Source organism: Nelumbo lutea, chromosome 5 (assembly GCF_056320005.1).
Source record: "Nelumbo lutea isolate HS-2025 chromosome 5, American lotus-T2T, whole genome shotgun sequence".
Lineage (NCBI taxonomy): Eukaryota > Viridiplantae > Streptophyta > Magnoliopsida > Proteales > Nelumbonaceae > Nelumbo > Nelumbo lutea.
In genome coordinates this window covers 64,158,971-64,171,942 of record NC_142688.1, presented here as the reverse complement: position 1 = coordinate 64,171,942, position 12,972 = coordinate 64,158,971, and positions in this window count along the sequence as shown.

Sequence of the window (12,972 nt, the reverse complement as noted above, 5' to 3'; positions counted from 1 at the left end):
ACACCCAAAGACTGTGGAATAAGGGGGCGAATTTCAAAAATTTTTCTTTCCCTTCAACTGGGCCCATTGAAGGTCATGGGACAACTGAAGATCGACCCAGCGACCTTGGGGATACTTGTGAAGGGATAGGAAATCCATCACATGGACACCCAAAGACTGTGGAATAAGGGGGCGAATTTCAAAATTTTTTCTTTCCCTTCAACTGGGAATCGAATTCCCTATTTAGAAAATCATATTTTCAATGATCATTCTTGAACCATAAACTGAACCAGATCTGAACCAAAAGGAGTAGAGATAGATAATACCTGATACAGAGAAAGTATATCTCTCAATGGAGGTGTTCACGCCCAAGGTAGGATCCAAAATCTGCTCCCACTGAAGATGGCATAGTGTAGGGTGGAGCAGAATCAGCAATGTTCTTCCTAAGAACTTGATCCTTCCAAAAAATCACCTGGACAGCTTGTGAATACAACTCCTACCAATCTTTTCTACAAAAGATTGGAATCAAGATCCAATCTTGATTTCTCCCAAGTGATGGAGATCGAACTGCTATAGGCGGCGGCTACAGGAAGGAGGCGGCAAGAGAGTATTTGCAGGGTGCAGAATTCTCTCTTCTGTGATCTCAGCTCTGAAGACAAGACTGTTGCTGGTGATTGTGTGTTGTGTCTAAAGGCTGCTGCCCCCTCTTCCTTTTATAGACTTAAAGGGATCAGCTCCTAATCTCATTAGGAGTTGCTAACCCAAATCATATCTAGATTAGAAGTCCCTTTAAGATAAGAGATAACCCTTATCTTATCTGCAGATTAGATCAGCCATCTCCTAATCTAATTATGAAGTTTCCAAATCTAAATCTCATTTAGATCTTGGACTCTCTGAGTGGATAGGGTGTGGGCCCAATCCTATCAGCTGATCTTATCTCAGAATTCACCCCCTTAAAGGCTAATCAAATTAGCCCAGTTCAAAATGGGCTTAAGGCCCATTTAGGGTTATGTATTCAATAAGCCTTCCAAACTACTACCCAGTTGGGCTTCCTTGTTTGATGTGGGACCCAAACATTGATCTACACATCGGCCACATGGGTTCAACCTAGCCTTTGTTACAAGGCCTGGCCGAATACACTATTATGGACAGTGCACCCCCTGAAACCCATCATATGGGCTCTATGGGCCCAACGCTTACCCTAAGTGGTCCCTGGGCCAAGCCACCTTGTAACACCCAGGGACTGTGGGTAGATGCAAGATTAGCCCATCAGGTATTATCCTCAATGGTCTTACACTTAACCTCTCAGCCCATAATGATCATACACTGCCCGACAAGAGAGGACCTCTCCCTCGGCTGCAAGGAACAGTGTTGCACTCTCTCAAGTATGGATCCCGGGAATTAAAACCTATTTTCAAACATTTCAAAACCATAATTTATATACTTTTATAACTCATATAAAATGTATTTTGCAAAACAAATCTCAACGATTGAAATCGGCTGCCAGTAGTCTTGGTTTCCATCAGTGAGAGTGCATTCCCGATCATTACCTTTGTCCGACAAAGGGGCTAATCCTGTCACTATGATCACCCACTCAGATGAATTCTTAGACTGTCCCAACATACCCAGGTTTTGACCCCCACTAAGGATCTCACTGATTGGTACATTAAAGACAGCCCAATCCGACACCTAGTGCAGTTTCATAATCGAGTCTAGGGGTCGGGTGTAACTTTCCAGTTTTGCCCATCAATCTCCAAGGTCCAGGGCAATACTGGAAATCTGGTCCAGTTCAAAGATTCAATTAATCCCACACTGTATGTGCCTAGGGTCTCACCCTAGTAGTTGAGACAAGCCACCCCAACCGACTTGGTGGCACCACAGTGTCAGCTTTGTCAAGATAGGTCTCCCCAGACCGACCCACCGGCTGTGAACATTCTAAACTAACATGAGTCTCATTAAGTGTCCAGTTTAAGAGTATTACATAGAAACATACCAAGGGAACATGGATCAAATATGCACTTTTATTCATTTACAATAAACTCATAAAGTACATCATTTTTGAAGCTAAGGGCATACAAAACTATCTAACAACTTGAGTAGCAAAGGGTGTTGTTGTTGGAAACATCACGCTGGTCTCTAACATGTAGAAGGAGAGACTCCTATGAGATTACGAGATCAGCCACCAGTAAGCTGGTGGGCCAAATAGAGTGTCTTCAAAAGGATCTTTCAACAACTGGGACACATGAAGAGCTGATCTCTAGGTCGAGGTAGTCTTCTGAGGAAGGGCAGGAACAAGCTACAGTGGAAGTGCCATGTGAACCTGCACATGAGACAATGGCAGCAAGCAGCAGTCATGAGGAAGAAGCTACACCTACTGCTCCTTCCAAGGCTGAGATCATCGGGGATGCACCAGCTATGGACATGGGAACTCAGCCCGAAGTTGAACCGGTGAGTTCTGACATAGCATCGCCACCTGAGGTTTTGTCGTGTGACAAAGAACTTGTATTAGTGTGGCAAGAGCTTAGGGAGTATTGTGAGAAGCATGAGATTGCCTCTTTAGGCTATGTCGTCGTAGACCCGGTCTCCATTAAAGGCCTTCGTAAAAAGGACAAGTATGTTGTATCGAGTTCCGCTGCGAAGGTTGCTTCTATTGTTATTTAAAAGGGCTGGCTTCCATCTACTAACATCCCTCTAGTGGCTATAGGGATGTCGTTGAATACAATCATGGCCATGATGAATTATATCATGGACCAATCCATAGAGGAGTTGTCGTGGTTTGCATTTTCCCAATGGTTAAGGACTTGTGAGTCCTTTTCTACGCTTGGTTTTCGAATGGGTCAGATCGAGGAGCAAGCTGTTCTACTATCTCATGTGTTTCGAAAGGCTGGTCTTAGGGGGCCACAGTTTCTTTCCACTCACTCTTTGAAAGATGCCCATCTGCGCCTCAAGGTGGTTGAAGCAAACCTCTTGAAGGCGATTAAGAAATTAAATGCTCTACTTGATGAATGTGGTCGTCAACGAAAGATAGTATCACAATACGAGGTAGAGCAGGAAGAGCTAATAGATTTTGAAGTGCGAAAGCATAGTCTGTTAGAGATAGGCAATATGAGGAAAGAGTGGTATGCGGCGTGAAGTGTACACCGACTTAATGTTATGTAAGTCACCCAAATTGTGTAATGAAACATTTTGTATATACTTTTATGTAGTCTATCTCAGATTTCTCGTTAATAATAATTTTATAAATAGAGGAGTTTAGGCGGGTTTCTTTGATTGTGTGTAGTGCTAATAGGGCCTTAGCAGGTTGGATATGACGCCAGTCGACCTATTCAGACCCTGTATGGTCCATAGACGGGGTTCGTAGTTTTCAATTTGGCATCCTTGTGCAAGGTCCCTCATTGTGTTTGAGTTTTCAGCATAGCTGCTACGTATAGATATCTATATACTCGAAAAGGATAACAAGATGTGAAAAAAAGACAATAACTTGAGTACTATGCCCTTCTTGAGAAAATTTAATTATCACATTTTGAAAAAGTTAAGCATTTCCCACGAAGAGTGGACTGCACCTTGGTTTGTTAGACAGTTTTTGTATGCCCTGTTAGACAGTTTTGTATGCCCTTAGCTTCAATCAAAATTGATGTACTTTATGAGTTTATTGTAAATGAATAAAAGTGCATATTTGATTCATGTTCCCTTGGTATGTTTTTGTGTAATACCCTTAAACTGGACACTTATTGAGACTCGTGTTAGTTTAGAATGTTCACAGCCAGTGGGTCGGTCTAGGGACACCTATCCTAACAAGGCTGACACTGTGGTGCCATCAAGTCTGTTGAGGTGGCTTGTCTCAGCTACCGGGGTGATACCCCAGGCACATACAGTGTGGGATTAATTGAATCTTTGAACTGGACCAGATTTCCGGTATTGCCCGAGACCTTGGAGATTGATGGGCAAAACTGGAAAGTTACACCCGACCCCTAGACTCGATTATGATACTGCACTAAGTGTCAGATCGGGGTGTCTTTGATGTACCAATCAGTGAGATCCTTAGCGGGGGTCAAAACCTGGGTATGTTGGGACAATCCGAGAATTCATCTGAGTGGATGATCATAGTGACAGGATCAGCCCCTTTATCGGACAAAGGTAATGATCGGGGATGCACTCTCACTGTTGGAAACCGAGACTGCCGACAGCCGATTTCAACCGTTGAGATCTGTTTTGCAAAGTATATTTTATATGAGATATAAAAGTATATATATTATGGTTTCTAAATTGTTTGCAAAAAGGTTTTAATTCCCGGGATCCATATAAGTGGAGAGTGCAACACTGTTCCTTGCAGCCGAGGGAGAGGTCCTCTCTTGACGGGCAGTGTATGATCATTATGGGCTGAGAGGTTAAGTGTAAGACCATTGAGGATAATACCTGATGGGCTAATCTTGCATCTGCCCACAATCCCTGGGTGTTACAAGGTGGCTTGGCCCAGGGACCACTTAGGGTAAGTGTTGAGCCCATAGAGCCCATTCGATGGGTTTCAGGGGGTGCACTGTCTTTAACAGTGTATTCGACTAGGCCTTGTAACAAAGGTTGGGCCGAACCCATGTGGCTGATGTGTAGACCAATGCTCGGGTCCCACGCCATACAAGGAAGCCCAACTGGGCAGCAATTAGGAAGGTTAAGTGAGCACATAAGCTTGATGGGCCTGAAGCCCATTTTGAATTTGGCTATTAATTTAGGGGGCGAATTCTGAGATGGATTAGAAGATAGGATAGGGTCTTAATCCTATCCACTCAGAGAGTCCAGATCTAAATGTGATTCATATCTAGAAACCTCCTAATGGGATTAGGATAAAGCTAATCTAATCTGCAGATAAGATAAGGATTTAACCTTGTCACTAGAAGAGAAGGCTGATCCAAATATGATTTGGATAAGCACCTCCTAATGGGATTAGGAGCTGATCTTTTGAAGTTAACAAAAGGAAGGAAGGGGCGGCAGCCTTGAGAGGAACCAAGAAACACATCAGATCCTTTTTAGTGCTGAAATCAAGAAGAGAGAATTCTGCACCCTATGAATACTCTCTTGCCGCCTCCCTGCTCTTGCCGCCCTGTTTGCCAGTTCGATCTCCAGCTGTGGGAGAAGTCAAGATTGGATCTTGACATCAGTTCTTTGAGAAAGGATTGAAAAGGAAGTTGTGCTCACGTTCCATCTTGCTGTTTCTTGCGAAAGACAGAGTTCTTGGGGAAGAACACTGCTGATTCTGCTCCATCCTGCACTGCGCCATCTTTAGTGGGAGCAGTCTTTGGATCCTTCCTTGGGCGTGAACACCTTCGTTGGGAGATATTACTTCTCCATATCAGGTATTATTCTCTCCCATTCCTTTTGGTTCAGATCTGGTTCAGTTTAAGGTTCAAGATTTATCCTTGAAAATATGATTTTCTAAATAGGGAATGTGATTCCTAGTTGAAGGGAGAGAAAAATTTTTGAAATTCGCCCCTTATTTCGCAATCTTTGGGCATCCATGGGATGGATCTCTCATCCTTTCAGTGGTATCAGAGCCATGGTTCAAATCTTGAACCATTCTGTTTCAGATCTGAACCTGCACAATTAGGGAGAAGGCGTTCTACCCAATTTGCGCAGATTTGGTTTTTGGGAAATTTGTTCCCAAAACAGATGGGAAAATAATCTGAAATTAATTTTAAATAAATCTGATTATTATTTAGAATTGTTTTTTATAATTTTCTTGATTTTTGGGTTGTTCGTACAAGAGGAGATCGAATTCTTGGTTTGCGCAGGGAACCTGCGTTTTTGCAGCTCTTGATTTTTTTTGGGTCTGTAAATATTTTTTTTTTATTTTCTAGACTCAATGTATAGGTATTCAATCTGATGTAATTATTAATAGAAATAGGATTTCTATATTTTTTTATTTTGGATCGAAGTTGGCGGCGCAGAAAAGGAGATTTCACAGATGAGAGAAACGCTATCTACGATTTGCAGTTTGTGAAACTGCAATCTGTGATCTAACCTCTATTTTGCAGGAAGGATTGTGCGAACAGCCCTGTTTGACTGATTCTTGTATTTCCTTTTATCAGTATTTAATTTCAGATTATTTTCTTGAATTAAGGATTTAATTAAAAATCAAACCCTAGACCCCTTCGAACCAAGATTGGTTAAAAACTGTTTGGACCAATTCTAGGGTTTAATCAAGGATGAAAGTCAGCCCTAATTTCCCACTAATGGGGCTAAGGATTGATATTTAATTAAATGGTTAATTCGGCCCAGCCTGTAAAGGCCCAGTTTTAAATAGTTAAAACTGCAAAAGCCCATTTTAAAGGATAAAGCTATATGGGCCAAACTGGGTAACCTTAATTCAGCCCATATACCTAGATAATATTAATGGTTAATATTATGGAATTTTAGCGGGCTTCCAACGGAACCCTAGCCGATTCAAGGCCCACCGAAATCTGGCTTTATGAAAGTCAGTGGGAGCCACTTTGGTTTGACCTAAATCAAACTAGGGCGTAATTTTGTTCCCTCCAGCTAATATGAGTGCATGTGATAGGGAGATTCATATGATGAACTCTCTAAAGGATTTCCATCATTAGCATGAGGATGGGTCCTTCAGTAATGAGGAAACGCACCAGAAAATGGGCTATCCATTTGCTGTTGGGCTTGTCTGAGTGTTTCATAAGTTGATAGGGGCGTCATAGACCGATGTGGGAGGGGCTTCACTAGAAAATGGGAACTCTCTCACGGTACCTTGGCGTTCACGAATATAATGGGTAAGCTCTCACTAGACAGAAAGGTTTACCTGAAAACGGCTCTGAACCTTGTCTGACAGAGGCGAAAGGGAAAACTCATAAGATGAGTGGATGTGATCCATCACAGAAAGGTGGTGGAGTTATGTAGCTGAAACAGTTGGCTCCATGCACCCTATGTGATTTCCCACATTTCCAGAGACAACCCGAAGTCTCCGTCACTGAGAAATGAGGGATATCTCAGAGATGAATAAATGGAAATGGATCGTAGATTAAAATCCATATCTATGAAATGAACATGAATCAAATTAGGTTGTGGACTGATGTTTGCTCTTTTATCAGAAAATGGCAAATGGATCTTTTGCAAAACTGCTTGATGACAACAAGTTGAAGGGCCCAAACTATGCTGACTGGTACAGGAACCTTATGCTGGTCCTAGCTTCTGAAAAGCTGGACAAAGTGGCAAAGAATCCTGCCCTGGAGCGTCCGGGTGATAGGGCTTCTGAGGCCCGAAGGAGAGACTATCAAGAATGGGAGGAGAAAAACTCCCTTGCCCGGTGTTACATCATTGCCTCCTTACACAACCCAATACAGAGGCAGTTCGATCAGATCGAACTTGCCAAAGACATATTGGACAGTCTCAGGACAATGTATAAAGAGCAGAATCGTTCTACTCAACAAAAGGTCTTGAAAAAGTTCATGACCGCACAAATGTCCAAGGGTCCACAAGTTCATGACCATTGTCTTCGGATGATGGGATACATCAACGAAATGGAGGCTCTTGGATCCGGGCTGGACCTTGCAACCCAGATAGATGCTATCCTTAACTCTTTGCCTCCTTCCTTTAATCCGTTCATCATGAACTATAACATGAACAAGATGAATGTCAGCTTACAAGAGCTCAACAATATGTTGCAAAGAGCTGAAGAACTGATTAAAAAGGATGAGCTTGTAGCTATGCTTGTTGAAGCTGGCAAGACAGGCAAGAGAAAGAGGAAGGCAAAGAAGCCTCAGAAGAAAGCCGCTAAGAGCAAGAAGCAGAAGAAATACAAAGCATCAGATGCCTGTCACTTCTGCAAGAAGACCGGCCACTAGAAAAGGAATTGTCCTGCCTACCTGGAATCCAAGAAAGGTAACTTCGAAACTTGTGTTATAGAAACCAATTTGTTGGTAGCTTCTGCATCCTGGTGTATAGACTCCGGGGCTTCAACTCATGCTTGTAACTCATTGCAGGGGTTCAAGGTAAGCAGAAGGCTGAGTGAAGGAGAAGTCACACTCTTCTTGGGGACTACAGCAACTGTTGCAGCCGCTACCATAGGAACCGTGGAATTAATTTTTAGAGAAGGATCAATTGTACTGAAAGACTGTCTTTATGTGCAAAATTTATGGAGAAATTTGATTTCTGTCTCAAAACTGTGCGCAGATGGTTATTCTGTCTTCTTTAATAATACGATTACTATTAAAAGAAACAACAGATTCATCGCATATGGGGAACTGGAGAACGGTCTCTATGTTCTACATCCTTCTCTAGAAACTAACATAACCGAAACTACGTCGACTGAAATCCCTAAGAAGAGAGCTCGTGATACAGTTAATCCCACATGTCTGTGGCATTATCGACTTTGCCACATCAGTGTTGACTGAATCACAAGGTTGGTAAAGGATGGTCCTTTGGATTTTCTAACTGTAGAAAATCTTCCCACTTGTGAGCCTTGCCTACAAGGCAAGATGACGAAACGGCCATTTAACGGTAAGCCTGAAAGATGTACGGGCACACTTGACCTAATACATACTGATGTATGTGGTTCCCTTAGTGTTAGGACACGAAATCTACACGTGTATTTCATCACCTTCACAGATGATTTTTCACGATACGATTACGTGTACCTAATGAGACACAAGTCTGAATCCTTTGAAAAGTTCAAAGAGTTTAGACAAGAGGTCGAGAAACAGTTAGGGAGAGAAATTAAGGTCCTTCGATCAGATCGTTGTGGCGAGTATCTCTCTGACGAATTTAGGGACTACTTAAAGGACAATGGGATAGTATCACAATTAGCTCCTCCTGCTACACCACAACTTAACGGTGTTTCAGAGAGGAGGAATAGGACCTTATTGGATATGGTCCGGTCGCTTCTCATACACTCAGAGTTACCCACATCCTTTTGGGGTTACGCATTAGAGACTGCGATTTATGTGCTGAATCGGGTTCCAATCAAATCGGTTCCGAATACTCCATATGAACTTTGGACCGGAAAGAAACCAAGTGTCAGACACTTGAAGATTTGGGGTTGTCCAGCACACGTTAAAAGAACGAGTGCAGACAAGTTGGAATCCAAGACCAGCCGTTGCCTATTTGTAGGCTACCCAAGAGGCTCTGTAGGTTACCTATTCTATGACCCAAGTGAGCAGAAAGTGTTCTGCAGTTGTAACGTGCAATTCTTGGAAACCGACTATATCCTGGACACCCATCGTCAGGAAGTTGTTCTTGATGAGGAGAGCTCAGGAGTAGTGGGAGATGTCCCACAAGTTCTAGGTAGTGACCAACCTAGAAGATCCACTCGCGTATCCAGGCCACTTGTCCGTTATGGTTATGACCAGGATAGTTACCTGGTGGAATCCTTGACTAGTTAGGAGGATCCCGTGACTTACACGGAAGCTATGTTGGACATAGATTCCCAGAAGTGGGTGGAGGCCATGAGAGCAGAGATGGACTCAATGGAGAACAATGGAGTCTAGACTCTAGTAGATCCGCCCTCCGGGGTAAAAGCAATCGGTTGCAAATGGATTTACAAGAGGAAGAAGGGCCCCGATGGTAAGGTTGAGACCTTCAAGGCTCGTCTGGTGGCGAAAGGGTACACTCAGAAAGAGGGCATCGATTATGAAGAAACCTTTTCGCCTATGGCCATGCTTAAATCCATTAGGATCCTGCTAGCTGTAGCAGCATACTATGATTATGAGATTTGGCAAATGGCTGTCAAAACTGCATTCCTAAATGGAGATCTTACTGAAGATATCTATATGCAGCAGCCGCAAGGCTTCATTGCTGCAGGTCAGGAAAACATGGTATGTAAACTTAATAGATCCATTTATGGACTTAAGCAAGCTTCTAGAAGTTGGAACATCCATTTTGACTCTGTCGTCAAATCGTTTGACTTCGAGCAGAATCCGGATGAACCTTGTGTTTACAGGAAGTACAGTGGAGATAAGGTTACCTTCTTGGTTCTGTATGTATATGACATTCTACTCATTGGGAATGATGTAGATATGTTAACTACGGTGAAAGTATGGCTATCACAGAAATTCTCCATGAATCTTGGAGAAGCCTCCTATATACTGGGTCTTCGACTCTATAGAGATAGATCGAAGTGGATAATAGGATTATACCAATATGCCTACATTGACAAAATAGTCAAAAGTTACAGCATGGAAATCTCCAAGAAAGGAAATGTTCCTTTCAGGCACGGAGCCAATCTCTCCAAGAAGATGTCTCCCAAGACTTCTGAGGAGATTGATGGCATGAAAGACTTTCCCTATGCCTCTGCCATGGGGAGTATCATGTATGCTATGCTGTGCACTCGTCCAGACATAGCTCAGGCAGTGAGTGTAGTAAGCAGATTTCAGGCCAACCCAGGGTTGGAGCATTGGACTGCTGTGAAAAACATACTTAAGTACCTTCGAAGGACAAAAGAGTTTTGTCTACTATTCGACGGTAGCTCACTACAAGTGGGAGCTGTTATACAGTTTTGTATGCCCTTAGCTTCAATCAAAATTGATGTACTTTATGAGTTTATTGTAAATGAATAAAAGTGCATATTTGATTCATGTTCCCTTGGTATGTTTCTGTGTAATACCCTTAAACTGGACACTTATTGAGACTCGTGTTAGTTTAGAATGTTCACAGCCAGTGGGTCGGTCTAGGGACACCTATCCTAACAAGGCTGACACTGTGGTGCCATCAAGTCGGTTGAGGTGGCTTGTCTCAGCTACCGGGGTGAGACCCCAGGCACAAACAGTATGGGATTAATTGAATCTTTGAACTGGACCAGATTTCCAGTATTGCCCTGGACCTTGGAGATTGATGGGCAAAACTGGAAAGTTACACCCAACCCCTAGACTTGATTATGATACTGCACTAGGTGTCGGATCGGGGTATCTTTGATGTACCAATCAGTGAGATCCTTAGCGGGGGTCAAAACCTGGGTATGTTGGGACAATCCGAGAATTCATCTGAGTGGATGATCATAGTGACAGGATCAGCCCCTTTGTCGGACAAAGGTAATGATCGGGGATGCACTCTCACTGTTGGAAACCAAGACTGCTGGCAGCTGATTTCAACCATTGAGATCTATTTTGCAAAGTATATTTTATATGAGATATAAAAGTATATATATTATGGTTTCTAAATTGTTTGCAAAAAGGTTTTAATTCGCGGGATCCATATAAGTGGAGAGTGCAACACTGTTCCTTGCAGCCGAGGGAGAGGTCCTCTCTTGTCGGGCAGTGTATGAATATTATGGGCAGAGAGGTTAAGTGTAAGACCATTGAGGATAATACCTGATGGTCTAATCTTGCATCTGCCCACAGTCCCTGGGTGTTACAAGGTGGCTTGGCCCAGGGACCACTTAGGGTAAGTGTTCGGCCCATAGAGCCCATTCGATGGGTTTCAGGGGGTGCATTGTCTTTAACAGTGTATTCGACTAGGCCTTGTAACAAAGGTTGGGCCGAACCCATGTGGCTGATGTGTAGATCAATGCTTGGGTCCCACGCCATACAAGGAAGCCCAATTGGGCAGCAGTTAGGAAGGTTAAGTGAGCACATAAGCTTAATGGGCCTAAAGCCCATTTCGAACTGGGCTATTAATTTAGTTAATTAAAGGGGCGAATTCTGAGATGGATTAACAGATAGGATAGGGTCTTAATCCTATCCACTCAGAGAGTCCAGATCTGAATGTGATTCAGATCTAGAAACCTCCTAATGGGATTAGGTTAAAGTTAATCTAATCTGCAGATAAGATAAGGATTTAACCTTATCACTAGAAGAGAAGGCTGATCCAAATATGATTTGGAAAAGCACCTCCTAATGGGATTAGGAGCTGATCTTTTGAAGTTAACAAAAGGAAGGAGGGGGCGGCAGCCTTGAGAGGAACCAAGAAACACATCAGATCCTCTTTAGTGCTGAAATCAAGAAGAGAGAATTCTGCACCCTGCGAATACTCTCTTGCCGCCTCCCTGCTCTTGCCGCCCTATTTGCCAGTTCGATCTCCAGCTGTGGGAGAAGTCAAGATTGGATCTTGACATTAGTTCTTTGAGAAAAGATTGAAAAGGAAGCTGTGCTCATGTTCCATCCTACTGTTTCTTGCGAAGGACAAAGTTCTTGGGGGAGAACATTGCTGATTCTGCTCCATCTTGCACTGTGCCATCTTTAGTGGGAGCAGTCTTTGGATCCTTCCTTGGGCGTGAACACCTTCGTTGGGAGATATTACTTCTCCGTATCAGGTATTATTCTCTCCCATTCCTTTTGGTTCAGATCTGGTTCAGTTTAAGGTTCAAGATCGATCCTTGAAAATATGATTTTCTAAATGGGGAATGTGATTCCCAGTTGAAGGGAGAGAAAAATTTTTGAAATTCGCCCCTTATTCTGCAATCTTTGGGAGTTCCTGGGATGGATCTCTCATCCTTTCATGCCCTTAGCTTCAATCCGATTTGATGTACTAGCAGCTCAGAACATGAGTCCTACCTCAAGTAAGTGACCAGTGTGAGATGGAGCATAAGATGCACTCACACCAAAAAAAAAAAAGAGAGAGAAAAGTGTGTGAGATGGAGCATAAAATGCACTCACACCGAAAAAAAAAAAAAAGAAAAGGGTGAGATGGAGCATAAGATGCACTCACCCTTAGAAATAAGTAATTGTGGTGACAACCGAGGTTCAAAGGGGCACTCTAAAGTTGAAATCTCATTGAGATTTAGTTACAGATGTGAAACTTAGTGAAATTTGATCATTAACCTTGACAATTAAGGAGCTGATTTATATATGAATTAGGAGTGAAGGCTAGACTATGATGAAATTCATATTCTCCTTTCCTTGGATCTGATACATATCTTAAATGGTAATTTACAAGAATAAGAGTTGAGCACTTACAAAAGTTCCCCAACTACTCAATGCATTTCTATCTTAAAAAGTTCACCAGGTAAATGGTGAGAACAGAAGGGGGGAATGTTAAGTTTATGGCCGATGTCTTTGCTTGAGG